Below are 21,493 nucleotides of genomic sequence, written 5' to 3' on the forward strand. Positions count from 1 at the left end.
TCATAATATTGGGATAATGCAAGCTTCATAAGGGAGAGAGTTCACTTTATTGGTCAATTGCAAGGTCCAACCGAAATTTGACTTTCGCTTTTAACCCAACATACAGGTTTTGGAGTGGGGGGCTGCCACACTGGGCGCCCGTGGCGCTGTTGTTGTGGGGGGTTAATCGTAGATGTTAAGTTCCCCATTGAGGGGTTCTGGACCAGTTCCGACTGACATTTGTGTACAAAGCGCTCTGTGAACGCCGTAGGGTCCTGTGCCTTATAATGCCAAAAATAACCATCTGCCTGCTCTCCGTTTCCCAAATCCCCCGATTTTCTTAGTTTGACCGGGTGGCCAGCTCTTGGAAGAGTCTTGGTGGTTCCAAACTTCTTCCATTTAAGAATGATGGAGCCCAATGTGTTCTTAGGGACCTACAATGCTTCACACATTTTTTTGGTACCCTTCCCCAGATCTGTGCTGCGACACAATCCTGTGTCAGAGCTCTACGTAAAATTTCTTCGACCTCATGGCTTGGTTTTGGCTCTGAGATGCACTGGGACCTTATATAGACAGGTGTGTGCTTTTCCAAATCATGTCCAATCAGTTGAATTTACCACAGGAGGACTCTCAAGGACGATCAATGGAAACAGGATGCACCTGAGCTCAATTTTGAGTCTCATATTAAAGGGTCTGAATACTTATGGAAATAAGGTATTTCAGTTTTGTATTTTTATAATTTTAATAGTGCAACCCTAAGTAACAATACAGAAGAAAAATGATCAGGCCTGCTGTACATCTTACTATAGAAAGTATTGTTGAAAAAAAACATTTGGTTGGAACTGTTGCTGTTAAAATACAATAAATAATTTGCATTCTGAATGGGAATACACTGTTTGATCACATAACACAGATGTATACCAGAAAACACAAACACAGTCCTAATGAGAGGTGTGTAGCTGGTTGAAGTTTAACAAGCAGGTCTATTCTGGGATCAGTTTTTGACAGTACAACACTGAGGTCATGCTCAGTATTGAGACTGTTTCTGTATTTTAATCTGGATCCCTAGGCAGCAGCTACCCTTCCTGTGTGTGTGTGTGTGTGTGTGTGTGTGTGTGTGTGTGTGTGTGTGTGTGTGTGTGTGTGTGTGTGTGTGTGTGTGTGTGTGTGTGTGTGTGTGCGTGTGCGTGCGTGCGCGTGTCAGTGTAGCATGTGTGAGTCCAGTGAGTGTGCATAGAGCCAGTGATTTTTTTTTTATTATGTATAAATGGTGTCACAATTGGCTCATTCATCCCCCCTCCTCTCCCCTGTAACTATTCCCCAGGTCGTTGCTGTAAATGAGAACGTGTTCTCAGTCAACTTACACGGTAAAATAAGGGTTAAATAAAATAAAAAATTACAAAATGTAATCAAATGTAATTTTATTAGTCACATGCGCTGAATAAAACAGGTGTAGTCCTTACCGTGAAATGCTTACTTACAAGCCCATAACCAACAATGCAGTTAAGAAATAAAGTTAAGAAAAGATTGACTAAATAAACAAAAGTAAAAAATAAAACACAAAGTAACACAAAGTATCAATAACAAGGCTATATTCAGGGGGTACTGTTACCGAGTCAATGCGGGTGTACAGGTTAGTCGAGGTCATTTGTACATGTAGGTAGGATGACTATGCATAGATAATAAACAGTGAGTAGCAGCAGTGTAAAAACATAATCCTGGTAGCCGTTTGATTAACTGTTCAGCAGTGTTATGGCTTGGGGGGTAGAGGCTGTTCAGGAGCCTTTTGGTCATAGACTTGGCGCTCCGGTACCGCTTGCTGTGCCGTAACAGAGAGAACACTATGACTTGGATGACTGGAGTCTTTGACCATTTCTTTAGGGCCTTTTTAGGTGCTAGATGTCAGGGAGCTCAGCCCCAGTGATGTACTGGGCTGTACGCCTTACCCTCTGTAGCACCTTGTGGTTGGATCCCAAGCAATTGCCATACCAAGCGGTGATGCTTTTTGAGGATCTGAGGGCCCATGATGAATATTTTCAGCCAACTGAGGCGTTGTCTTGCCCTCTTTACAACTTTGTTCGTGTGTTCGGACCATGATAGGTCCTTAGTGATGTGAACACCGAGGTACTTGAAGCTCTCGACTCGCTCCACTACAGCCTGTCAACGTGAATGGGGGCGTGATCGGCCCTCCATGTCCACAATCAGCTCCTTTGTCTCGCTGATGTTGAGGGAGAGGTCGTTGTCCTGGCACCACACTGCCAGGTCTCTAACCACCTGTCTCATTGTCATCGGTGATCAGGTCTACCGCTGTCGTGTTGTTTTTTTTTCGAAAATAATGATGGTGTTGGAGTCGTGCGCGGTGACGCAGTCGTGGGTGAAACTGGAGTACAGAAGAGGACTAAGCAAGCACCCCTGAGGGGCCCCCGTGTTGAGGGTCATCGTGGCGGATGTGTTGCTACCTACCCTCACCACCTGGAGGCGGCCCGGTTGGGAAGTCCAGGATCCAGTTGCAGAGGGAGGTGTTTAATCCCAGGGTCCTTAGTTTAGTGATGAGCTTGGAGGGCAGTATGGTGTTTCATGCTGAATCAGTGAACAGAATTCTTGCATAGGTGTGGCTTTTATTCAGATTGGAAAGGGCAATAGAAAAGGGTTATACAACTGAAATGTGTCTTCCGCATTTAACCCAACCCCTCTGAATCAAAGAGGTTCGGGGGGGGGGGGTGCCTTAATCGACATCCATGTCTTCTTCGCCTGGGGAACAGTGGGTTAACTGCCTTGCTCAGGGGCAGAACAACAGATTTTTACCTTGTTAGTTCGGCGATTCCATCCAGCAACCTTTCAGTTACTGGCCAGACGTTTTAACAAATAGGCTACCTGCCGCCCCTTAGAGATTGGGTCATCTGTGGATCTGTTTGGGGCGATATGGAGATCAGAGTGGGTTCAGAGTGGGTTCAGAGTGGGTTCAGGGTGTCTGGGATGATGGTGTTGATGATGGTGTTGATGTCAGTCATGACCAGCCTTTCAAAGCATTTCATGGCTACAGTTGTGAGTGCTACAGGAAGATAGTCATTTAGACATGTTACCTTGGCATTCCTGGGCACAGGGACTATGGTAGTCTGCTTGAAACATGTAGGTATTACAGACTGGATTAGGCAGAGGTTGAAAATGACAGTGTACCGCACATTACGCTGGACAGAAAAAACACAGCACAGAAAATCAAAGCCCTTGGATGTAGCTTTGCTCTCTGGGTTAAATCAGTGAAACAAGCTCCAGTAGGCTAATCTTTTTGAGTGTGGAGTGTATTACTGTACTGTATTGTATTATACTGTATTACGTGGACTGGAATTACGCACGTCCGTCAAACGATGAAGCTGGGAGAGAACATTTGATGCTGGTGCAGGACACGCGGCCTATACAATTATAGGCTAGCGAATTTGATTTTAATTTGGAAATACAGAGAACTCTAAAAGTATTGGGGCAGTGACACATTTGTTGTTGTTTTGGCTCTGTACTCCAGCACTTTGGATTTGAAATGATACAATGACGATGAAGTTAAAGTGCAGACTGTCAGCTTTAATATTGATATTTTCAATCATATCAGGTGAACCGTATTGAAATTACAGCAGTTTTTGTACATAGTCACACCATTTTAGGGGACCAAAAGTATTGGGACAAATTTGCTTATATGTGTATTAAAGTAGTCAAAAGTCCTAGCACACAATGATTACATCACGCTTCTCACTCTACAAACAGGTTGGATGCATTTACTGTTTGTTTTGGTTGCGTTTCAGATTATTTGTGCCCAATATAAATTAATGGTACATAATATATTGTTTCATTTTGGAGTCACTTTTATTGTAAATAAGAATAGAATGTGTTTCGAAACACTTCTACATTAATGTGGATGCTACCATGATTATGGATAATCCTGAATGAATTGTGAATAATGGTTAGTGAGAAAGTTAGAGGCAAACCGTAAATATCACACCCACAAAAATGCTAACCTCCCCTGTTATTGTAATGGTGAGATACAGTTGAAGTCGGAAGTTTACATACTTAGGTTGGAGTCATTAAAACTTGTTTTTCAACCACTCCACAAATTTCTTGTTAACAAACTATAATTTTAGCAAGTTGGTTAGGACATCTACTTTGTGCATGACACAATTAATATTTCCAAAAATGGTTTACAGACAGATTATTTCACTTATAATCCACTGTATCACTATTCCAGTGGGTCAGAAGTTTACATACACTAAGTTGACTGTGCCTTTAATTAAACAGCTTGGAAAATTGCAGAAAATGATATCATGGCTTAAGCAGCTTCTGATAGGCTAATTGACATAATTTGAGTCAATTGAAGGTGTACCTGGGGATGTATTTCAAGCCTACCTTCAAACTCAGTGCCTCTTTGCTTGACATCATGGGGAAATCAAAAGAAATCAGAGAAAAAAAATGTAAACCTCCACAAGTCTGGCTCATCCCTGGGAGCAATTTACAGACGCCTGAAGGTACCACGTTCATCTGTACAGACAATAGTATGCAAACATAAACACCATGGGGCCATGCAGCCGGCATACCGCTCAGGAAGGAGACGCGTTCTTTCTCCTAGGGATGAGCGTACTTTGGTGCGAAAAGTGCATATCAATCCCAGAACAACAGCAAAGGACGTTGTGAAGATGCTGGAGGAAATAGGTACAAAAGTATCTATATCCACAGTAAAACGAGTCCTATATCGACATAATCTGAAAGGCCGCTCAGCAAGGAAGAAGCCACAGCTCCAAAACCGCCATAAAAAAGCCAGACTACGGTTAGCAACTGCACATGCGGACAAAGATTGTACTTTTTGGAGAAATGTCCTCTGGTTTGATGAAACAAAAATAGAACTGTTTGGCCATAATGACCATCATCATGCTTGGAGGAAAAAGGGGGACGCTTGCCAAGCTGAAGAACACCATCCCAACCGTGAAGCACGGGGGTGGCAGCATCATGTTGTGGGGGTGCTTTGCTGCATGAGGGACTGGCGCTTCTCAAAATAGATGGTATCATGAGGAAAGGAAAATTATGTGGATATATTGAAGCAACATCTCAAGATATCAGTCAGGAAGTTAAAGCTTGGTCGCAAATGGGTCTTCCAAATGGACAATGACCCCAAGCATACTTCCAAAGTTGTGGCAAAATGGCTTATGGACAACAAAGTCAAGGTATTGGAGTGGCCATCACAAAGCCCTGACCTCAATCCTATAGAAAATTGTGGGCAGCACTGAAAAAGCATGTGCGAGCAAGGAGGCCTACAAACCTGACTCAGTTACACCAGCTCTGTCAGGAGGAATGGGCCAAATTCACCCAACTTATTATGGGAAGGTTGTGGAAGGCTACCCGAAACGTTTGATCCAAGTGAAACAATTTAAAGGCAATGCTACAAAATACTAATGGAGTGCATGTAAACTTCTGACCCACTGGGAATGTGATGAAATAAATAAAAGCTGAAATAAATCATTCTCTCTACTATTATTCTGACATTTCACATTCTTAAAATAAAGTGGTGATCCTAACTGACCTAAAGACAGGGAATTTTTACTAGGATTAAATGTCAGGAATTGTGAAAACTGAGTTTAAATGTATTTGGCTAAGGTGTATGTAAACTTCCGACTTCAACTGTATTAGCATGTCTTGATATTTGTGCATCTGTAACTTTCTCACTCATCATTATTTACGATTCATTCAGGACTTTCCATAATCATGGTAGCATCCACATTAATGTTGAAGTGTTCATAAAAATATTTAATTCATCTTTACAATAAAATTGACTCCAAAATAACACAATACATTATTTACCATTCATTTCAATTGGGCACAAAATAATCTGCACATTGATTTAAAGCAACGATGTTCGAGTGGTAGGCTGTTTTGAAACTCTGCAACTGCAATTCAAATAAAAATCATCTTTGCAAATAAAAAATAAGATGACCACCAAAAGCCAGATGGAAATTTGGGAATATACCCGCATTCTGTCATATTACATATTACATATTACTGTAGCTATAGGCTATGTTGCAGCAAATTTAGGCCTACCTGTCACAAGAAAAAAAGTGACCACGACGAGGTGATACATGCATTGTGAAGTGCGCTACATACTGAGATGCGCTGTCTGTCCCCACCCTGAGCGTTGATGATTGATCATGCAGATAGCAGAGAGAAGGCCCTAGATAAGTCAGATATAGACACTGCACATAATTTAACAGTTCCATTTCACGTCTGTTCATATAAATAATGTATTATAATTGACTGGTTTCTCGCAGTAACTTATCCTGCGAAAAGGGAGTGGGTTTGGGCGGGAACTCTCTGTAAATCTCGGTAACCTGGTTCTTTCTATTCAACCCTAAGCCACACTACAAGAAAGCTACAGACCAATGACAGAAAGCTACAGCACCACAGCTACAGTTACAGCCACACACTGCAAGAAAGCTACAGACACACTGCTACAAAGTTACAGCCCCACTGCTAGAAAAGCAGAGAAATGTGAGTTCAGCGATGTCCCAGCTGTGAAGGCTTATCACAAGTTTTACTAGGAAACTGCATCTGTCTCGCCTGCAGCTGTGTGCTGTACAACACCTTCCACACACACACACACACGATGTCACAACACTACGGTGGTTGGCCTGATCACCTACGATGATGAGACAGCCTCAAGGGAGGAGGTCAGTGACCTGACAGTGTGGTCAGTGGCGTGTATTTATGGATGGCAAGGGAAGCCAGGCCTCCCCAACAAAATGACAACAACAAAAAAATACTAAAATATAGCAAATAATGTATCTTTTGTCTCTCTGTTTCATAATTTTCCTTCAATTCACAAGAGGGTGAATGTATCTCACCGGAGAAATCATCAAATGGAACAAAACACCGCACTTCTGTCTCTGTATGTGTAGCACATCTATCTGATGCTTTCTGGTCAGAAAGAGTAGGACATTGAATGCAAAGAAAAACAGTGAGAATTTGGCCTCTCCTTGATAAAAAAAAGTATAAATAATAGCCCATCCGCCCATCACTCCTGGCACAGTGAGTCCTGGCACACCTGAATGGTCCTGGCACACCAAAAAAAGGTGTCAAGGGAAGCCAAAGTAAAATGTCATGTAAAAAAATTTAATTGTTGCATCTCGTTGTGTCTTTGTCCTCCGGTGGCTAGCTAGCTAGCTAAAATGGTCCCTTTCCTAAATGGATGGAGATAGGGATGTGGTCTTGTGGTTAAACTTAATTCTCCATACTGGCCAATGATTATAAGGGCAATTCTGATCCAACAATAAGTTCATACATTTTGCCCCTGGCCTGAGAGGATGGAAGTTCAACATGTAGCTAGATGCAGTATGCTAATGTTAACTAGCAGGCTCATCATTACCCATGAAAGGAAGTTAGGCTAGCGAGCAAGCATTTTTAGCCAGATAGCCTAGGACAACAAAAACTAAAAGAGCGTACTGTTTGACAGAGTCATAGACCGTTTCGGCAACATGAAAGAGGAGGATGGCATTGGCGTTTCTAAGTCAACATGTTTTTTATACTTGCACACACACACACACACGCATGCACACACACACACTCACACATACACACCCACACAAAGAGAAATAAGTACCATGGAAAGCCACACCATATGTAACTTACATTGATTTTGGTATCTTTTAGCTGTCACTGTATTAGACTAAGCATAGGTCATTTGATGATGTTGAAATGTTGAAGTTGAAATGGTGCTGAAATAGTGGAGGCCAGTGGTGCGCGGGTGTTACGTTCCCACCAGACAAACTCAAAATGTCGCTCACAACAAAAGGAACGAACAAAGAAAATCACTTTAACAACCAAGCAAAACAGAAAGGAGTTAAAAAGGGGTTCTGAAAGGCACTGATATGGGTGCCCACAAAGTTGGCAAAGAGACTAGTTAGGGGCACTAAAAGACACCCACCATGGATGCCCACTAGGTTTGCCTCCGAAAAGACAAACTAAAAGAAGAACCCACAACTTAAGATAGGGAGTAAAAAGGATATGGTGAAAAAAACACTAAACAGGGAAAACATCACAAGTCATGCTTCTTTCAAACTTAAGTTGAGCTCGAAATCGCACCTCAGCTGACCTGAAGTGTAGCTCTCCCAGCATCTCTCAAGCTCCACTGGAGCACTGGGCCAGCATCTCCTCATTAGCACCTGGGCCAACACAGGTAAAACACCTTCCCACTAACGAGTTGGCAACCAACGTAATGACTGACGAGGTGACACCAATCTGTAAGCCCTATGTGCTAATATGCTATACGTGCTAAAAGTCCAACCTCAAAACATAAATGGAAAAACCAAAACGTGTAACATAAATCTAAGATGGCGTAGCGGTCGGACGCGTGTTTTGTCTTGTCCCATGTGCCAGTCTGCACAGCGCGATATCAACCAAGAGCATATCGGACTGCTTTTTCCCTACCACATCTCCGGATTCCTACCGCAAGCTCTGGACCATTACACTGGATCATTGCAGCTAGTTAGCTGCAATCCGAGTGGCTAGTCCTGGCTAACGCCTGTCCCGAAGCAAGCACCAGTTAGCCTGGAGCTAGCCTCGAGCTAGGCCCATCTCCCGGCTAGCCGAAGAGGTCTACCAGCCAATTCTTGGGCTACAATACATATTTTGCCAATTGGCCTGGACCCTTTACTGCCGACACAGAGCTCCGCCGATCCATCACGACTGGTCTGCCGACGTAATCGTCCGAGGTCGTTTCAACAAGCTTTTCCGTTGTGACGTCGCCGAAGACCCATCTGCTGGCCATGGCCCGCTAGCTCCAGCTCGCCTAGCGTAATAGCGAATACCGAACGGCTCCCTGACTCACCCAATGCTGCTCATTGGACCCTATAATCACTCGGCTACACATGCCTCTCCCTAATGTCAATATGCCTTGTCTACTGCTGTTCAGGTTAGTTATTATTGTTTTATTTCACTGTAGAGCCCCCAGCTCTGCCCTAAATGCCTTACTTAGATAGCTCTTTTGTCGCACCCTCCATACATGCGGAGACCTCACCTGGCTTAACTGGTGCCTCCAGAGACGCAACCGCTCTCATCGTCACTCAATGCCTAGGTTTACCTCCACTGTACTCACATCCTACCATACCTTTGTCTGTACATCATGCACTGAATCTATTCTACCATGCCCATTAATCTGCTCCTTTTATTCTCTGTCCCCAACGCACTGGACGACCAGTTCTTATAGCCTTTAGTCGTACCCTTATCCTACTCCTCCTCTGTTCCTCTGGTGATGTAGAGGTCAACCAAGGCACTGTAGCCCCCAGCAACACTCCCATCCCCCAGGCGCTCTCATTTGTTGACTTTTGTAACTGTAAAAGCCTTGGTTTCATGCATGTTAACATCAGAAGCCTCCTTCCTAAGTTTGTTTTATTCACTGCTTTAGCACACTCCGCCAACCCGGATGTCCTAGCCGTGTCTGAATCCTGGCTTAGGAAGGCCACCAAAAATTCTGAAATTTCCATCCCCAACTACAACATTTTCCGACAAGATAGAACTGATAACGGGGGCAGAGTTGCAATCTACTGCAGAGATAGCCTGCAAAGTTCTGTCATACTATCAAGGTCTGTGCCCAAACAATTTGAGCTTCTACTTTTAAAAATCCACCATTCCAGAAATAAGTCTCTCAACGTTGCCGCTTGTTATAGACCCCCCTCAGCCCCCAGCTGTGCCCTGGACACCATATGTGAATTGATTGCCCCCCATCTATCTTCAGAGTTCGTACTTTTAGGTGACCTAAACTGGGATATGCTTAATACCCCGGCCGTCCTACAATCTAAGCTAGATGCCCTCAATCTCACACAAATTATCAAGGAACCTACCAGGTACAACCCTAAATCCGTAACCATGGGCACCCTCATAGGTATCATCCTGACCAACTTGCCCTCTAAATACACCTCTGCTATATTCAACCAGGATCTCAGCGATCACTGCCTCATTGCCTGCATCCGTAATGGGTCTGCGGTCAAACGACCACCCCTCATCACTGTCAAACGCTCCCTTAAACACTTCAGTGAGCAGGCCTTTCTAATTGACCTGGCCCGGGTATCCTGGATGTACATTGTCCTCATCCCGTCAGTAGAGGATGCCTGGTTGCTCTTTAAAAGTGCTTTCCTCACCATCCTAAATAAGCATGCTCCATTAAATTTTTTTATAACTAAGAACAGATATAGCCCTTGGTTCACTCCAGACTTGACTGCCCTTGACCAGCACAAAAACATCCTGTTACATACTGCATTAGCATCGAATAGCCCCCGCGATATGCAATTTTTCAGGGAAGTCAGGAACCAATATACACGGTCAGTTAGGAAAGAAGAAATTTGCATCCTGTAGCACTAATTCCACAAAGTTTTGGGACACTGTAAAGTCCATGGAAAATAAGAGCACCTCCTCCCAGCTGCCCACTGCACTGAGGCTAGGAAACACTGTCAGCAACGATAAATCTACGATAATCAATAATTTCAATAAGCATTTCTCTACGGCTGGCCATGCTTTCCACCTGGCTACCCCTTCCCGACCAACAGTTTTGCACCTCCCGCAGAAACTTGCCCAAGCCCCCCCGCTTCTCCTTCACCCAAATTCAGACAGCTGACGTTCTGAAAAAGCTGCAAAATCTGGATCCCTACAAATCAGCTGGTTTAGACAATCTGGACCCTCTCTTTCTAAAATTATCCGCCAAAATTGTCGCAACCCCTATTACTAGCCTGTTCAACCTCTCTTTCGTATCAACTGAGATCCCCAAAGGTTGGAAAGATGCCACGGTATAGGTGGCAAGGGGGTGACACTCTAGACCAAACTGTTATAGACCTATATCCATCCTGGGCTGCCTTTCTAAAATCTTCGAAAACCAAGTTAACAAACAGATCACCGACCATTTTGAATCCCACCGTACCTTCTCCACTATGCAATCTGGTTTCAGAGCTGGTCATGGGTGTACCTCAGCCACGCTCAAGGTCCTAAACGATATCATAACCGCATCGATAAAAGACAGTACTGTGCAGCCGTCTTCATCGACCTGGCCAAGGCTTTTGACTCTGTCAATCACCGCATTCTTATCGGCAGACTCAATAGCCGTGGTTTCTCAAATGACTGCCTCGCCTGGTTCACCAACTTCTTCTCAGATAGAGTTCAGTGTGTCAAATCGGAGGGTCTGTTGTCCAGACCTCTAGCAGTCTCAATGGGGGTGCCACAGGGTTCAATTCTTGGGCCGACTCTTTTCTCTGTATATATCAATGGTGTCGCTCTTGCTGTTAGTGATTCTCTGATCCACCTCTACGCAGATGACACCATTATGTATACATCTGGCCCTTCTTTGGACACTGCTATCAAACCTCCAAACGAGCTTCAATGCCATACAACACTCCTTCCATGACCTGCAACTGATATTAAATGCAAGTAAAACGAAGTGCATGCTCTTCAACCGATTGCTGCCCGCACCCTCCCGCCCGACTAGCATCACTACTCTGGACGGTTCTGACTTAGAATATGTGGACAACTACAAATACCTAGGTGTCTGGTTAGACTGTAAACTCTCCTTCCAGACTCACATTCAGCATCTCAAATCCAAAATTAAATCTAGAATTGGCTTACTATTTCGCAACAAAGCCTCCTTCACTCATGCTGGCAAACATACCCTCGTAAAACTGACTATCCTACCAATCCTTGACTTTGGCGATGTCATTTACAAAATAGCCTCCAACACTCTACGCAGCAAACTGGATGTAGTCTATCACAGTGCCATCCGTTTTGTCACCAAAGCTCCATTTACTACCCACCACTACGACCTGCATGCACTTGTTGGCTGGCCCTCGGTACATATTCGTTCATCTATAAGTATTTGCTAGGTAAAGCCCGTCTTATCTCAGCTCACTGGTCACAATAGCAACACCCACCCGTAGCACAAGCTCCAGCGGGTATATTTCACTGGTCATCCCCAAAGCCAACACCTTCTTTGGCCGCCTTTCCTTCCTGTTCTCTGCTGCCAATGACTGGAACGAATTGCAAAAAATCTCTGAAGCTGGAGACTTGTATCTCCCTCTCTAGCTTTAATCATCAGCTGTCAGAGGAGCTTACCGGTCATTGCACCTGTACACAGCCCATCTCTAAATAGCACACCCAACCACCTCATCCCCATATTGTTATTTTTTGTTGTTGCTCATTTGCACTCCAGTATCTCTACTTACACATCATCATCTGCACATCTATCACTCCAGTGTTATTGCTAAATTGTAATTATTTTCGCCTCTATGGCCTATTTATTGCCTTTCCTCTCTTCTATCTCTACTACATTTGCACATAGATGTTTCTATTGTGTTATTGACTGTACGTTTGTTTATCCCATGTGTAACTCTGTGTTGTTGTTTTTGTCGCACTGCTTTGCTTTATCTTGGCCAGGTCGCAGTTGTAAATGAGAACTTGTTCTCAACTGGCCTACCTGGTTAAATAAAGTTTTTTTTTTTTTTTTTTTTATAAAATAAAAAATCAAGTCTGACACCAACAGGCTCCTGAACACCTTCTATCCCCAAGCCATAAGGCTGCTAACAAAATGCCTACACGGACTATCTGAGTTGACCCTTGAATTTAATTTTTGCACCGTCTCTATGCACACTCACTGACACTCCAACACACACGCACGCACACACACTCGCTTAATTTGCTCACCCACACATACTCACATATAATCTTCATATACACTGCTGTTACTCTGTTTATCTTATATCATGATGCCTAGTCACCTTACCACTATACATATCTACCTCCATCACTCCACTATCCCTGCACATTGTAAATATGGTATTGGAACTGACCCTGAATATAGCTTACTTCCTTTCTCGTGTTCTTCTTATTTGAATTTCTTGTTTTTGTTGTACCTGTTGTTATTTTTAGTACTACATTGATCCTGATTACTGCATTGTTGGGTTTACAGCTTGCAAAAAAGGCATTTCACTGTATTTGTGCACGTGACATTAAAACTTGAAATTAGTAATATGACGTAGCCTACATAGCACACAAGTTTCTCTATGAATCTTCAAGTACAAAGTCCTAAGATTCGAGGTAACCGTGACAAATATAAGTGGAGAGTGAGGTATTTCATAGAGTGGTGATATGAGTAGCTGCAATTAGTCTGTTATTCGTTTTCTGGCATCAAGTCTACACAGGTCCCACACTAAAACCAGGTTCCAAGACTTATCCTCCGACTACTACATTGGCAGATGAAACCCTAGCCTTCAGCACCAAGATGTTTCCCAGCGCGTCAAACATCCAAAACAGCACCTACTTTCCAGGTCCAGAATGGTGGGCCTTTTCTTGGGATGCATCTTTTTAAACTTCCCTTGGAAGTCCTTGGCAGGAAACAGGTCCACATGTAGACTGGCCATGCGAGTCATGACCACCTCATCCTGTCCCTTCGAGCAGTCCGCTTCAGCACTCTCCCCCACGTCCCACTCTTTTAGAGACATGCTGATTGAATGGCAAGGAGCCCACCGCGCAGAGTTCAAGACCTCTGTCCGAGCAACATCGAGAGCCTGCGAGGGCAGTGTATTTCTGCTTTTTGTTGAATTTTCTCCTCCGTCCTTTTCCTCCTTCCCAGCCCACCGTTTGTTATCTAGCGCTCCGTCTGGGGAGAATAACCGTGTGTTGCTGTAAAGAGATGTAGAGGAGCATCCAGCCAGCCTCCAGTCCTGCTAGTGTGTGTTAACCCCTGCACTTGTCAGAGCAGTTCAGCGAGTTACAGTAACATGCATGAATTGGGCAGGTGTCTGATTACTTCATGGTTGGCCCCTCCTCTTTTCAGCAAAGATAACAGAGAGAGACAGAAAGAGAGAGAGACAGAGAGAGAGAGGGGAGGGAGAGAGAGAGAAGGGAGAGAGAGAGAGAGAGAGAGAAGGGAGAGAGAGAGAGAGAGAGAGAGAGAGAGAGAGAGAGAGAGAGAGAGGAGAGAGAGAGAGAGAGAGAGAGAGAGAGAGAGAGAGAGAGAGAGAGAGAGAGAGAGAGAGAGAGAGAGAGAGAGAGAGAGAGAGTTGGCCCACCGCGCAGAGAGAGAGAGAGAGAGAGAGAGAGAGAGAGAGAGAGAGAGAGAGAGAGAGAGAGGGGCAGAGCCAAAGCTTGGGAGTGAAAGGAGAGGTAACAGGGCCAAGCAAGCAGAGCTCTGCCAACTTCAACAGAACCTTTTATGTGCAGGAGGTGTTACCAAACAAACATTCTCCATACATTTAACACAGTCCAGGCATGAGGCAGTCTGCACTTTCTCCCAAGACAACACACACACACACACACAAACACTGGTCCTCTAATTGATCAGCCACTCTGAAAGTTAACATTTCTTATTGAACTATTTCAGGAACCTCCCCATTTCAAAAATGTTTTAACTAGCTGTGAGCAGCGTTCAGAACCAGAGAGAATGACAGCACTGGTGTTTAATGTGTTCGAGCTGACTACTCCTCATGTTAATTACTGGACCCGTATTCATAAAGCATCTCATTGTAGGAGTGCTGATATAGGATCAGGTTTTCCCTGTCCATGTGATCTTATGCATTATGATTTAAAAGAAAAAACGGATCCTAGATCTGCATTCCTACTCTGAGACGCTTTATGAATACCGCCATGGTCGTCAGGACAATGCATCCCCCATATCAACCTGAAAGTCACCTCCGCCTCTCCCTGCTTCCTCCGTTACCCTGATCCTGTGTAACGGAGGCTGTGTGACGTTTATGCAAACACCTAGGCTTTTGCTCAGTGGGCTAACACAGTCTTGTGGCGTGCACAAGACCCAGTTTCAAACAATCATCAGATGCCACATCCACAGCCAGTTCCGTTTTGGGTCAGGGTCACATGTCAACCCAGCATTTACAACAATGTCTCTAGAGTTTTAAGTAAATTTCCCTCACGAAAAAAAGATTGCAGTTACAGTGCAGTATAACAGTTCAAATGCAATACACTGCAGTTATTTTGCAGTGATTCGGCTAGTACTGCGTAGAAAATAACACCATGCAATGCAGTTACTGCACTTTTACCACTTTTACTTTCAAAACTGTAAACATTTTTAAGGTTAAAATATTAAACACAACAAGTAAAACAAATATATTGCAGTATTGACATGAATAAAAAAATTGTTCTCTCTGAGCAGGGTGTATTCAATCCATCATGTTCAATAGACAAGTAAACTGGACACACCTACTGTACATGTACAAGGTTTTCCTAAGCTGGTCGGGCTACATCAGTAATACAAACATACTGTGTATGCACTTGAAGGCGTTTTCTGTTTGAAAGAGTCACCACATTTAGCCAGCGAACAACTGGACCATTCTTCCCTGTTCCTGGGCAGCTAAACTCATTTCCAATTAGTTTATTGAATGAAGCTGCTGATTAGTTTCCTAAATACATGTGGATTGGTACTCTCGAAACTGAACAAACAGAAATTAACTCAATCGAACAGGATACAGAGAGACAATTCATAAAAGCACCTGAACTGAGTGTATCTGAACAGGCTCATTTATGCTCTTTTCTTCAAAATAACACGTGTTAGATATACAGTAATTATACAAATATAAACTATGTTGATATAATTACAACAGCTCTAACTCAGGAAGTAGCCTATATACACAGGCTGAAAAACAATTAGCTCAATTGTTTTCTACCAGACAGTATAATCGCAGTGAACCGAAATACAACATAGATCCGAGCAGAATGAAACACCACCCCCTCATCGCACTTCCCCTTCTCCACCTTGACTTCCATCAAGCTGTCAGACAAACAGGTAACCTTAAGAAAAACGTGTGCTTAGAACAAACCTGTAAAATAAGTCATCAGACATAGGGCCTACTATACATTCACCACCACCGTTGCCTAATGCCACTCCTGTAGCTGACAGTTTACCTTGTTAGGCCTCTGACCTACTTTTGAAAAAGTCCTCTAAGATCCAGGCTCTCTGATTAGAGTCAATGACAGAATTGAGCAAAGAAAAAACAATATAACTGATGAAGCTCAGTACGCCCTATGGGCCCTGGTCAAAAGTAGTGCACTATAAAAGGGAATAGGGTGCCATTTGGGATGCAGATAAAGACACCTGTTCACACTTCTCTGTTAGCCCAACAAGCTGAGAGGTGTGCTGAGTTCAAATATTTGAAGTATACTTTCCCATATCCAATACCTGTAATGCCTTTTTGCATAGTTCTATATTTAGAGGACAGCTGAATGCACGGCTGACCAACTTTGTTCCTGGAGTGCTACCCTACTGTAAAATGTAGGCCTATTGAACAGTGGGCTAGTGTTTCGCTGAAAGAAAACGTCAAACAACATTTTGTACACCTTGCGCATGCTTTTGCGAAAAATAAATAAATTAATAAATCCCACATTGCGCATGCTTTTGTGAAAATGCACTGCACAATTAGGCTACTTTGCCATTTAATTTATTGAACAATTACATTTTGAGGCTATAATGGCCTACTTTGACTTCCTTTTTTTTGCAGCAGTGTTGAGAAACAGAATACCATCCAATGTGCCAGGTTTCAGTTGGCGCACATATAGGCCCGAAAGCTTAGGCTTACGCACTAATGGCAGATAAAAAACCTCAATGTAGCCTATAGATATGACTTAGAATGATACATTTATGGATTTTTTTTAGCCATTGTTTTCTCTTTATTCAACCGGCTCACAACGAGGATATAACCGCACCCCGGAGAACACGGGTTATGAGTCAAACCAATCACTAAGACACGCACATACCCACCCACACACACACACACACACACACACACAACTCCCACTGATCTTTATCTGTGTGCAAGTGCCTCTGTTTTCTACTGTCCACTAACTTTCCACAAATACTCCTGTTGAGGTTATTACATTTCGGTATCTATCACTGGTATTTTAAACATTTCAAGACTGATACAAACACTGTATCTCAAAGAATAATTGTCCCCTATCTTGTTTATTCTACCCCATGTCAATGTTTGTATTTTCAAATAAGCAGGAAGCTGTAGGAACAGTACCTCCTGGGGTCAGGCACTGTGATAACCACAACACTGACATGTTTACAGTAAAGACCTATTCCCTATAAGGTGCCATTTGGGACGCCGCCCCAAACTACTGTTATCTATCTGAGAGTGTTTCACTGCTGTTGGGGTCAGTTCAGTTTTCAATTCAGGAAGTGAATTGGAAATTAGATTCATGAACAGAAAAATCCTCATAGAAAACCATTCAATTCATACATTTCATTTCAATTCACTTCCTGAATCAACTGATTTGAAAACCCGAAATCCTGCCCTTCCTTTCGAAAATCTTCGAAAGCCAAGTTAATACACAGATCACCGACAATTTTGAATCCCACCGTACCTTCTCCACTATGCAATCTGGTGTCCGAGCTGGTCATGGGTGCACCTCAGCCACGCTCAAGGTCCTAAACGATATCATAACCGCCATTGATAAAAGACAGTACTGTGCAGCCGTCTTCATCGACCTGGCCAAGGCTTTCGACTCTGTCAATCACCGCATTCTTATCGGCAGACTCAATAGCCTTGGCTTCTCAAATGACTGCCTCGCCTGGTTCACCAACTTCTTCTCAGATAGAGTTCAGTGTGTCAGATCAGGGGGCCTGTTGTCCAGACCTCTAGCAGTCTCAATGGGGGTGCCACAGGGTTCAATTCTCAGGCCGACTCTTTTCTCTGTATATATATATGATGTCGCTCTTGCTGCTGGTAATTCTCTGATCAAGCTCTATGCAGGCGACACCATTCTGTATACATCTGGCCTTTCATTGGACACTGTGCCTACAAACCTCCAAATGAACTTCAATGCCATACAACACTCCTTCCATGGCCTCCAACTGCTTTTAAATGCTAGTAAAACTAAGTACATGCTCTTCAACCGATGGCTGCCCGCACCCTCCCGCCCGACTAGCATCACTTCTCTGGACGGTTCTGACCTAAAATATGTGGACAACTACAAATACCTAGGTGTCTGGTTAGACTGTAAACTCTCCTTCCAGACTCACATTCAGCATCTTAAATCCAAAATTAAATCTAGAATTGGCTTCCTATTTCGCAACAAAGCCTCCTTCACTCATGCTGGCAAACATACCCTCGTAAAACTGACTATCCTATCGATCCTTGACTTCGGCGATGTCATTTACAAAATAGCCCCCAACACTCTACTCAGCAAACTGCATGTAGTCTACCACAGTGCCATCCGTTTTGTCACCAAAGCCCCATGTACTACCCACCACTGCGACCTGTATGCTCTCAATGGCTGGCCCTCAATACATATCCGTCGCCAAACCCACTGGCTCCAGTTCATCTATAAGTCTTTGCTAGGTTAAGCACCGCCTTATCTCAGCTCACTGGTCACCATAGAAACACCCACCCGTAGCACGTGCTCCAGCAGGTATATTTCACTGGTCATCCCCAAAGCCAACCCTTCTTCGGCCACCTTTCCTTCCTGTTCTCTGCTGCCAATGACTGGAACGAATTGCAAAAAATCTCTGAAGCTGGAGACTTGTATCTCCCTCTCTAACTTTAATCATCAGCTGTCAGAGGAGCTTACCGATCATTGCACCTGTACACAGCCCATCTCTAAATAGCACACCCAACCGCCCCATCCCCATATTGTTACTTATCCTCTTGCTCTTTTGCACTCCAGAATCTCTACTTGCACATCATCATCTGCACATCTATCACTCCAGTATTAATGCTATATTGTAATTATTTTCACCTCTATGGCCTATTTATTGCCTTTCCTCCCTACTCTTCTCCATTTGCACACACTGTACATATATTTTTCTATTTTTCTTTTCTTTTGTGTTATTGACTGTACGTTTGTTTATGTGTAACTCTGTGTTGTTGTTTTTGTCGCACTGCTTGGCTTTATATTGGCCAGGTAGCAGTTGTAAATGAGAACTTGTTCTCAACTGGCCTAACTGGTTAAAGAAAAAATTTGTTTACCGTTTGCTAATACAATTCTTTTCTGCCAACAGATTCCTGTCACACCCTGACCTTAGTTATCTATGTTTTCTTTATTATTTTGGTCAGGGTGTGACAAGGGTGGATATGCTTGTTTTGTATTGTCTAGGTTTTTTTGTATGTCTAGGGGTGTTGGTAAGTCTAGGCATATGTATATCTATGGTGGCCTGAATTGGTTCCCAATCAGAGGCAGCTGTTTATCGTTGTCTCTGATTGGGGATCATATTTAGGTTGCCATTTTCCCTTTTGGTTTTGTGGGTTCTTATTCTATGTTTAGTTGCCTGTCTGCACTAGCCATATTAGCTTCACGGTTCGTTTTGTTATTTTGTTCGTTTGGTTCAGTGTTCATTCTTTAAATAAAGAAGAATGTACGCTTATCACACTGCGCCTTGGTCTCCTCCTTACGACGGCCGTGACAATCCCTCCGTACGTATTAATTTATCGTTTTTAATCCTGGTGCTGAGTTAATGTGAGAATGTGTAGCGGGTAATTGTATAGCGAATAGGCTAAGTACTTGTAGATCGAGTGAGGTGAATGAAGCTACAGCAACCAATGTGATAATGGCTGGTGTCATTTTTGTTTTTTCTGCTCTCCAAATAGCATTTTTTGAGTTTTTAAATTGTTTAGAATGCAGTAAATGAGCTTAAACTTTCTTAAAATGTATTGGGTGAACATGTTGAGATAAAATTACAAGAGCAGCGATTGAGAGAGGCCTCAACTAGTGAAACATTTGTCAATTGGCCTGTATTAGCAAAAGGTAAACAAATGTTCCGGGTAGCTTGCGAGAATAATATTGAAGAATTCACTGAAACGGTAACTGAGTTGATCAGAAAGTGTATAGGAGATGTAGTACCCACTGTGACTATTAAAACATACCCTAACCAGAAACTGTGGATAGATGGCAGCATTCGCGAAAAACTGAAAGCATGAACCACCGCACTGAAATATGGCAAGATGACTGGGAATATGGAAGAATTCAAAAAGAGTAGTCATCCCCTTCGCAAGGCAATCAAACAGGCAAAACGTCAGTATAGAGACAAAGTGGCGTCGCGATTCAACGGCTCAGACATGAGATGTATGTGGATGGATCTACAGACAATCACAGACAATAAAAGGAAAACCAGCCACGTCGCGGACACCGATGTCTTGCTTCCAGACAAGCTTAACACGTTCTTAGCCCCCTTTGAGGATAACACAGTGCCACAGACGCGGCCCGCTACCAAGGACTGTGGGCTCTCCTTCTCCGTGGCCGATGTGAGTAAGACGTTTAAATGTGTTAACCCTCGCAAGACTGCCGGACCAGAAGGCATCCCTATCCACGTCCTCAGAGCATGCGGAGACCAGCTGGCTGGTGTGTTTACAGACATATTCAATCTCTCCCTGTCCCAGTTTGCTGTCCCCACATGCTTCAAGATGTCCACCATTGTTCCTGTACCTAAGAATGCAAAGGTAACTGAAATAAATTACTATCACCCAGTAGCACTCACCTCTGTCATCGTTAAGTGCTTTGAGAGACTAGTCAACGATCATATCACCTCCATCTTCATGTCACCCTAGACCTACTCCAATTTGCTTACTGCCTCAATAGGTCCACAGATGATGCAATTGCCATCACACGTTACAATATGCACTATCTCATCTGGACAAGAGGAATACCTTTGTAAGAATGCTGTTCATTGACTACAGCTCAGAATTCAACACCATAGTACCCTCCAAGCTCATCATTAAATTTGAGCCCCGCCCTATGCAATTGGGTCCTGGACTTCCTGACTGGCCGCCCCATGGTGGTGAAGGTAGGAAACAACACCTCCACTTCGATGATCCTCAACACTGGGGCCCCACAAGGGTGCGTACTCAGCTCCCTCCTGTACTCCCTGTTCACACACGACTGCGTGGCCTCCAACTCAATCATCAAGTCTGCAGACAACACAACAGTAGTAGGCTTGATTACCACCAACGATGAGACAGTTACAGTGAGGAGGTGAGGGCTCTATGAGTGTGGTGCCAGGAAAATAACCTCACACTCAACATCAACAAAACAAATGAGATGATCGTGGACCTCAGGAAACAGCAGAGGGAGCATCACCCTATCCACATCGACGGGACAGCAGTGGAGAAGGTGGAACATTTTAAGTTCCTCGGCGTACACATCACTGACAAAAGGAAATGGTCCACCCACACAGGCAGTGTGGTGAAGAAGGCGCAACAGGAGGCTGAATAAATGTGCCTTGTCACCTAAAACCCTCACCAACTTTTACAGATGCACAATTGAGAGCATCCTGTTACGCTGTATCACCGCCTGGTACGGCAACTGCAACGCCCCCACAACCGCAGGGCTCCCCCGAGGGTGGTGAGGTCCGCACAACACATCACCGGGGGAAAACTACCTGCCCTCCAGGACACCTGCAGCACCCGATGTTACAGGAAGGCCAAAAAGATCAAGGACAACAACCACCCGAGCCTCTGCCTGTTCACCCCGCTATCATCCAGAAGGCAAGGTCAGTACAAGTGCATCA

General features: G+C 43.8%; 1 protein-coding gene across 1 annotated transcript in view; it reads right to left on the reverse strand.

Moving 5' to 3' along the window:
- Positions 1 to 21,493, reverse strand: part of LOC129821727 (protein furry homolog) — a 222,270-nt gene that overhangs the window by 188,051 nt on the left and 12,726 nt on the right. The gene's annotated exons all lie outside the window — the stretch shown is intronic.

The sequence above is a fragment of the Salvelinus fontinalis genome, chromosome 24, assembly GCF_029448725.1.
Source record: "Salvelinus fontinalis isolate EN_2023a chromosome 24, ASM2944872v1, whole genome shotgun sequence".
NCBI classification, from domain to species: domain Eukaryota; kingdom Metazoa; phylum Chordata; class Actinopteri; order Salmoniformes; family Salmonidae; genus Salvelinus; species Salvelinus fontinalis.